Below are 8,104 nucleotides of genomic sequence, written 5' to 3' on the forward strand. Positions count from 1 at the left end.
ATGGAAAGAGCCAGAATGTCCATTGACTGATGAATGGATAAAGAAGATGTGATGTATATTTAATGGAATATTACTCAGCCATCAAAAAGAATGAAATGTTGCCACTTGCATTGATATGGGTGGAGCTAGAGAGTGTTATGCCTAGTGAAATAAGTCAGTGAGAGAAAGACATATACCATATGATATCACTCATATGTGGAAATTAAGAAACAAAACAAATGAACCTAGGGGACGAGAACAAAAAATGAGAGGCAAGCAAACCATCGGAGTCTCTTAACTATAGAGAATGAACTGAAGGGTTGATGGAGTGGAGGTGGGTGGGGAATGGGCTAAATGGATGATGGGCATTAAGGAGGGCATTTGTTGTGATAAGCACTGGGTGTTGTATGTAAGTGATGAATCACTAAGTTCTACTCCTGAAACCAGTTATTACCCTATATGTTAACTCACTAGAATTTAAATAAAAATTTGAAACAAACAATAAAAATTAAAATAAAATTTTATTACTAGTTAAAAAAGTAAGAAAAAATAATTTTACCAGTCTTACCTTGGGACCCTCATTAATTTTCCTTCTCACTACACAGTGAGAATTGTTATACCTATACTCTCTCTCCCTCTAAGAGAAAGAGAAGGGAAGAGAGGGAGGGAGAGAGAGAACCTTAAGCAGGCTCCATGCTCAGTGCTGAGCCTGATGCAGGGCTTGATCTCATGAGCTATGAGAGCTACAGGAAATGTTTGGAGCAGTGGGTAAGATATTTTGGGGTTATTAAAATATTCAAACTCTCATGATGTAGTTTCTAAGAATTGAACTGAAGAATACAGTGAAGGAAAGAAAACTAACAGGGAATATAAACATCATAATGTTTCTCATATTAAAAAATATTTTTCACTCAAATCACTTGAAATTTAGAATATTGTCATGACATGAAGATATGAAGCCTCTAAAATTTCACATATGCTACTTAAAATCTACACAAATATCACCCTTTTAGGATAAAGACAGGAAGAGATAAAAAATAAAGAGAATGGCTTGTGAATATGATAGGATTTTAATAAAATCTTTTAACTTTTTCTATATAGTAGTGTTGGTACAATAGTATAGTAGTGTTTGCAAAAGTAAGTTCTTGTATTACTATAATTATGTAAATGAAAAAAATTGTGTCACTCATTTCATTTTGGTGACTGGGAAAGTTATATTAGTGAGGGGTTGTTCCCTGAAGTGACAGGTTTAGGATATTTCTGACCAGCAGGATTGGTTTTCCTTAAGCTCAAAAATTCATGCATGTCCAAATACAGATGTAGTTAAGCATGTGATTAAGAGTGAGCAAGTGAAAGCATTTCCTTTAAGAAATTGCTCTTTCAGAGGCAGTTGGTTTATGTAAACTTAATCTGGGATGGCAGAACCCTGAGGAGTAACTGATGAGGTAAAGAAAGCTCCAGAACCCTTAGCAATATTCCACCCCCAACTGCCATCTAGAGTAAAGGATGATTGGAAATGGAGGCCCCCATGATGTCTTAGAGGATTGGAAGAGAACTGTGGTCATCCACATATCTGAGCACCATGAACAGACTAGCTACAGGATCAGTGCACCCTGCTGTAAAAAGCCAGCTGCAATGAAACACTTTTGAATGGAGAAGCATCTGGAGGTTGAAGATATCAGAGAAGCTTCCCGCTGGTCTGGAAGTCAGTACTGGGGCATCCTTTCTTGGGCAGAGATGGGGGTGGATTGAGATATGCTTTCAATGAGGAGGAAGAGAGTATGGAAGGAAGACTAAATCACTTAAGTGGAGAAAGGCTAAAGTTATTGTTTTCCTTTCAGAGGAGATCAGTTATGCCTGAGGAAACAGAACCTACAAATAACCAAAGCACTCCTTGGTAAGGGCCTTATGCCCACCACCATTTTTGCGAGGTAACTTTGCCATGCATTCACTATCTACCTGAGTGATGGCTGCTGTCTTCTTCTATGTTGGTTTATTTTCTGTCTCACCTTTGCTCATCTGTGATGATCTGGAAAGTGGACAGTAGCATGAGAAATCACCTAATCTTAAGAAAGAGTAAAATGCAACCCAGAAAATTATTGCCTAAAGTGAGATTAGAATTTCTTGACTTTTAAAAGACTGGGCTGGAGCAAACCTAGATATCAAGAAAAATTCTCTTCAGTAAGAGCCGATATGATAAAACCTGAAATTATGTATCATGGGGAATAAGTTGTAGGTAGGTTGGTGGTTGGTAGACATAAGGTATACATTTTATTCTAGTTTTGGATCATATCAAGATCATGAGGCTATTTTCTCAAGGGGGGAAAACATGTCCTACCTAACAAGTCTCTCTATTAGATGGGGAATGTGATGGAGTAAGGGGAATGGCAAAAGAAAGACATTGATTTGGAGGGGGAGGGGCACTTGCTTGCTGAGTGCAGAGAGGACTGAGTAGTTAACTGTCAGTGGCAAAAATAACTGCCATCCTGGGAGGTGAAAGTGTGGGGAGGGGGACAGAATGGAGCACACATCAGAGCTCCGTGGGCAAAAGCTGCTCTCATGAGGAAGCCACACTGTTTCTGACCCAATCTAAAGAGTGGCCTGGTGAACAAGGCGCTCTGTGCTTTTGGTTCCTACCAGTGATGGCTGGGAATAAAGAAGGTTAGAACAAAAGAAAACATCTCACTTCCCTGCCAATTCCAGGCTTTCACCAAAGCTGAGGTCTACATTTGCAAGTCTCTAGCACTGTGCCTGAGAATTTCTAACTATTCAATACCTGTGTGTGTGTGAAAACATAAAATTTTGTTCTCCATTTTTTTCTTCTCAGTTAACCTGGCTATAAGATGATTCCTGTGCTATAGCTGCTGGAGGTAGCCTGATCAAAAAACACCGCAATTGTGGAGATGATTGATTCTTCTTTTTATCACCTGTAATACCCCTATCTTTCCTCCATGAAACCATTAAAGGGAGCAGTTGTGTACAAAATGTATTCTACACAGGTCCCACGCAGAGGAGTTAGAGGGAGGATTTAATACACAAGAAAAGAGGTTCCTGGTGTCCTGAGGGGCAGTTCCCTCCCTGCTGGCTACTTGAGTGGGCTAATCTTCAGCCCCCAAATGAGGCCTATATGGAAAAGGATGACATCGAGCAAAGGGCATAGGTGGAAACTCCCTCCCTACAACACATCATCTGCTACTCTCAGCTCAAAGGTTTAAAGAGAGCAAGAAGATTTACTTCAGATGGCCCATGTCCCTGTCACCATCCCCATCTCCATTTCTGACAGGAGTGTACAGGGAGGTGAAAAGAAGGTGGCTGTCATTGGGAAACAAGGTAAGGGCTTGAGGATTAAGAGGACAGCTTTGAACTGGGCTCAGCAAGCTCACTGCGTCCAATAGAGGTCCTGCCATGTCTTCAGTGGCCAAGTAAAACTCTCAGCTTGCTGTTCTCTGGTTTCCTAGGATACTGGAGTTTTCTCGTGAATTACTGAGGATAATGCAATTTAACCTAAGGAAGAAACATTTGCAGGAACTTATCAAGGTTATCGTGAAACTGGGTTTTACTATTTCCTGTTCTTTACTAGGACCATGTGTGCAAAAGGGACATGCTGTTAAGCAGAAGATATTAAGAAAAGTGGTGGAGAGAGAAAGATACTAGAATGCTTGACAAAGAGAATCAGAAGGCCTGTAGATTACATGGGAGCAGGGGATAAGAAAATATGGCTATGATTTCAAGTGGGACTCTGGATAGATAAATTCTTCAGATAAAAATCTGGGTATCAGAAAGCATGCTGGGATAAACACGGTGAAATGTCACTCAAGAATTAAATGTAGAGCATCCCCTTGCTTCCCAAACCATCTTTCAACATGGCCACTTCCTATATATACAATGGCTATGGGGCTTGGGGAAAGTCACTCTAGTTGCTGGTTAGGTTAAATTCTGAAAAATATTCCACCAAAAACAAAAAAGTAGCATGAAGATCAAACATAAAGAGTAAAATAAAATAGAAGAACTTGTTACATAGTGTATACAATCTCACCACTTTTGTAGTCATTATACTTTAGAAGCTGAGGATGTCTGAAATTTAACCTAAGAATTTCTTTTAAGTGTGTATCAGCTGAGGGTTTTCCCCATTTGTTCTCTGGGTCCTGTCTTGAGAGAACCGTTTCTACTCTCACTGTTCCAGGGGCACCTGGACAGAAGTAAATAATAAGGGAACAGATAGTAATTTAACAAAGAATTAGAACAGTGATGTTGAGGTACAGATGCCCAGGAATCACTCTGTCTGTAACGGAACAGCAAAAATGACAGAAACCACTAAGATAACTAATGATCAAACAGGAGAAACAAGGTTCAGAGGACAAAGAAAAGAGAAAGGAAGGGGTGGGATTTCTAGGAAAGAGGAGCATAGCCCCCTCCAGAGGAGAGGTAGGGTTCTAAGGACAGAGCTGAGCTGCCACAGGCTGAAACAGAGGGTGACTGTCAGGCCTTCACGACCTCCTGACGGAAGGGTACTGGGTCTGGTGTGCTGAGCTGAGTCAGGTTGGCCTCTGCTAACACCTTGATAGGAGAAAAGAAAGCAAGCACTATGTCCAAATGGCATTCCTATAGACGAGAAAATCAAAGTAAAAGACATGTTTTCTTTCTCCTCAGAGAATACATACATAGGAAATTAAATGGTAGTGAATGAATAATGCTAAAGGCTAGAAAAAGTTGTAGAGAAGCAAAGAGAGGCCGAGAGCTGAGCCCACCGCAGAGGAGATGCCCACCATTGCTGGATAATTTGTAAGTCCCTCCTAAGTGGGAAATCTAAGCCTACCTAGAAATCTGATTTCAGCCCAGGTGGTGGCTCCTGCCCCTGATTAGAATGCTTATCCCAGCTTAGAGATGTTCCTGGAAAAGTAATGAGGCACTGGCTTCCATACAGATTTTTATATCCAGGAAGAAAATAAAATTGATGGCGTACAGAAACTTATAACAACTCAAGGCAATTATTTCTGAGAATATTTAGTCTCAATATTTCTTAAGATCTCAGAATTAAATCAGGTATCCTGGAAATTTCAACTGTCATTGAGTGGGGAGTTATCTTGTTTTAAAAGCTGCTACCCATGTGGAACTCAGGTGTATATGGAAATACATGTAATTGATTGCTTAATCTTAACATTTTTGTCCCAGCTCTCACAGTTCAAGTGTTGTGAGAAACAGTTATTGATTGTAGACGCCAAAGGACTGGACAGTGTCTTCTCCTTCTATGAGTACTTGACTCTGCAGCGATCTTGAACCCCCTTGAAAGAAAAGGACTTCTCAATTTTCTTGTGCCTCTTGCCAAGAATCTCTGAGGATTTCTGAGATTGATCACTTAGATGTTTGCCTGCTTTATGCGTGCTTTCCATGTTTACATCCTTAAAGTAATTGAGGCTTAGAGACCAGAATGTGCCTGGGCCTCAAGAGCGTGGAAAAGGCAGCCTTGAGTTACAGACTGGCAGAGACTGGCAAAGAACCGAAGGCTCCCCTACCTTGTGGTGTCCCACTGCATTTGCCCCCAAAGATGAGATTGCCTTTGCTATCAAAAGAAGCAGAAGGGGCTTAGATTTGATATTTCCAAGTCGTGTCTTCGGTTGTCTGGAACCAGGAAGAAAGATGTGTAGTCCCTTCCTTGGGAACAAGGCCATAACGTCCCTAGATGGGAAGAGGGCGACCAAGATGCCTCGGGGTGGGAAGGTCACGGAGCATCCCCCAGCATAATTAGGCTCAGGACTTGAGGTTGTGAACAGGACGTCTTTGAAACAGGTAACTCTGAGACAGTTGGAAAAGGGGGAAATTTACCTATCTCTAACAATAGAAATTGTCTGTTACTGGCTTCTGCAGGAACCAAAACTCTTACATGTTACGGATACCTGAGTACTGGTCACAGTAAGAAAGGATCAGATTTGTTAGAGTTCTGCTATTAACCAACCTGCTCTAAAACTGGTTTTCTTAGTAAAATGTTTTATCTTTGCAGATTTTGGAAACAGGGCCGAGAATGGGAATCTGATTTTCTGGCAAAAACCCCTAATCTATAATAAGAGGCTATCTTACCTTAGCCCAACAGAGGTCTATATCCTGAAATCATAAAGGTTCAGAAGACCAGAATACAAGCCCAGTGTTCAGGTCAAGAGAACAAGATCCTTGGAATCAGACACACTGGAATAAAAATTGAAATTCTTTCACTTATTATTAGATCTTATATGATTTTCTTGCTTTCCTATACCTCACTCTTCTCATTTGCAAAACAGGGATAATGATAGATACAAGTACTTGTAACTGTAAAATGTATCACATATGTACCTAAAATACTTCACTCAGTGTACTGCATACAGTACATTTTCTTTTTTTATATTAAATTTTTTTTTTATTTTTGAGAGACAGAGCACAAGTGTGGGAGGGGCAAAAAGACAGTGAGACACAGAACCCAAAGCAGGCTCCAAGCTCCAAGCTCCAAGCTGTCAGCACAGCCCCCGCAGGGTTTGAACCTACAAATCGTGAGATCATGACCTGAGCTGAAGTCAGACACTTAACTGACTGAGCCACCCAGGCTCCCCCATACAGTACATTTTCTAAACTGTAGCTATTTTATTAGTAGTCCTAAAATGCTCTTCAGAGTATTATTTCCAGAAATGGTTATTATATGTCATAATTCTTTGATAACGTAAGATAAGATTTTAGGTGGCAAACGGGAATGGTGAGAGATACGGGAACAATCTCTCAGGTGAAATCTGACTGAAGAATCTGGTAATGGTGGGACTTGAGGAAATAGATTCAAGTCTGAAGGCTCTTTGTATGATTGCAGAATCCTATTTTGGAGGATACGTACAGGAACAGAGGAACTTACAAGTAGTCAAATTTTAGTATCCTGTAAAGGAATTCAACAGAATTTGTGATGTGGATGAGCATAATCATTAACATTTTAATTTAGATATGCACTTTACAAATTATAAATAAAATCAGCATGCTCGTAGTTTATGCACATACTTCTAATTCACTGAATATAACATAGATAATATTAAGGGACTTCACTATTATTCATATGAATGACTTTAATGCCTGTATAATATACATACTATTTAGTGCCTTCTATATACAGTCACCCTCCTAGAACAACACAATCATGGTCCCTGTTCTCAAAGAGGTTACATTCTGTTGTAGAAGACTGACTATACAATTAGTTAAGAAGTAGTCTTTGTTATTAAGGAAATAAAAATCTATTTGGTCATCAGTGGCCCCTTTTCTTACTCAAGTGTATGCTGACTTCCCATCCTCCCTTTGTCCTATTATTTTCTTCATAATCTACTCTGACAAACAATTGATACATTACTCTCTTTTTTGGTAACTTCTAAATATCCCAAGCAAAAAGTTGATCTTGTGTGTGTGTATATATATGCATATATGTTAAACATTGCATATATGCATATATGAATTAGAAAACAAGTATATATGTATATATAGTTATACATACATTAAACATATATATGAAACTATATACAACTCACTTGCTCTGTGGGTGTGTGTATGTAGGTTGGTTGAAGACATAAGAGATTTTCCTTAGATTTAACTTCCCATTCTAAGAGCTTAACTGTTTTATTCACAATAATAGTTTTTTATTGTTGAATGAAAGCTTTGCGATTCATTATAAATGATCAAATAAAATACAATAATATTCTGATGTGATAGTATGCAAGTTTTACCTATCTCTACACTTTTAAAAGATTTTGTGAAGCCAGCTAAAAAAATAAAGCCAGCTAAAAAAAATGGTTAGAAAAAAATATAATTTAAAGCAAGAGAGAATATCTCTTATGAACTCAGTAGAGAGCAGAATGCCGTGTCCGCTGCCCAAGGACTTCTTCAAATTTGTTATCTACCTATAAGGTCACACAAAACCAGTTTTAAAAAATCTTGATCTGATATATGCCTATAAAGAAGAAAGGATGACAGTCCTCAGCAGTCACAGCAATAACTTAATTTACTTAAGAGAGAGAGATAAATGACAGGTGGAAAAAATTTCTGTCAAGCTGGGGAGACCTTGAGATAAAAGTGAAACTTTTTTTTTTTTTTGGAATCAAAGGTCAGATCCTTAGTACTTTTAAGAAGC

At 39.0% G+C, this 8,104-nt stretch overlaps 1 long non-coding RNA gene across 3 annotated transcripts; it reads left to right on the forward strand.

Moving 5' to 3' along the window:
• The first annotated feature begins 1,487 nt into the window (after positions 1 to 1,487).
• LOC125150453 (uncharacterized) lies at positions 1,488 to 6,190 on the forward strand. Of its 3 annotated transcripts, none has more exons than XR_007146347.1 (4): positions 1,488 to 1,684; positions 1,821 to 3,309; positions 4,630 to 4,761; positions 5,978 to 6,190. It is a non-coding gene; the product is annotated as an uncharacterized LOC125150453 (long non-coding RNA). The 3 variants fall into 3 exon arrangements; XR_007146348.1 differs by having other exon boundaries at positions 1,821 to 1,910; positions 2,807 to 4,761; XR_007146346.1 differs by having other exon boundaries at positions 1,821 to 4,761.
• Positions 6,191 to 8,104: the final 1,914 nt, after the last annotated feature.

The sequence above is a fragment of the Prionailurus viverrinus genome, chromosome D4 (genome assembly GCF_022837055.1).
Source record: "Prionailurus viverrinus isolate Anna chromosome D4, UM_Priviv_1.0, whole genome shotgun sequence".
Classification (NCBI taxonomy): Eukaryota; Metazoa; Chordata; class Mammalia; order Carnivora; family Felidae; genus Prionailurus; species Prionailurus viverrinus.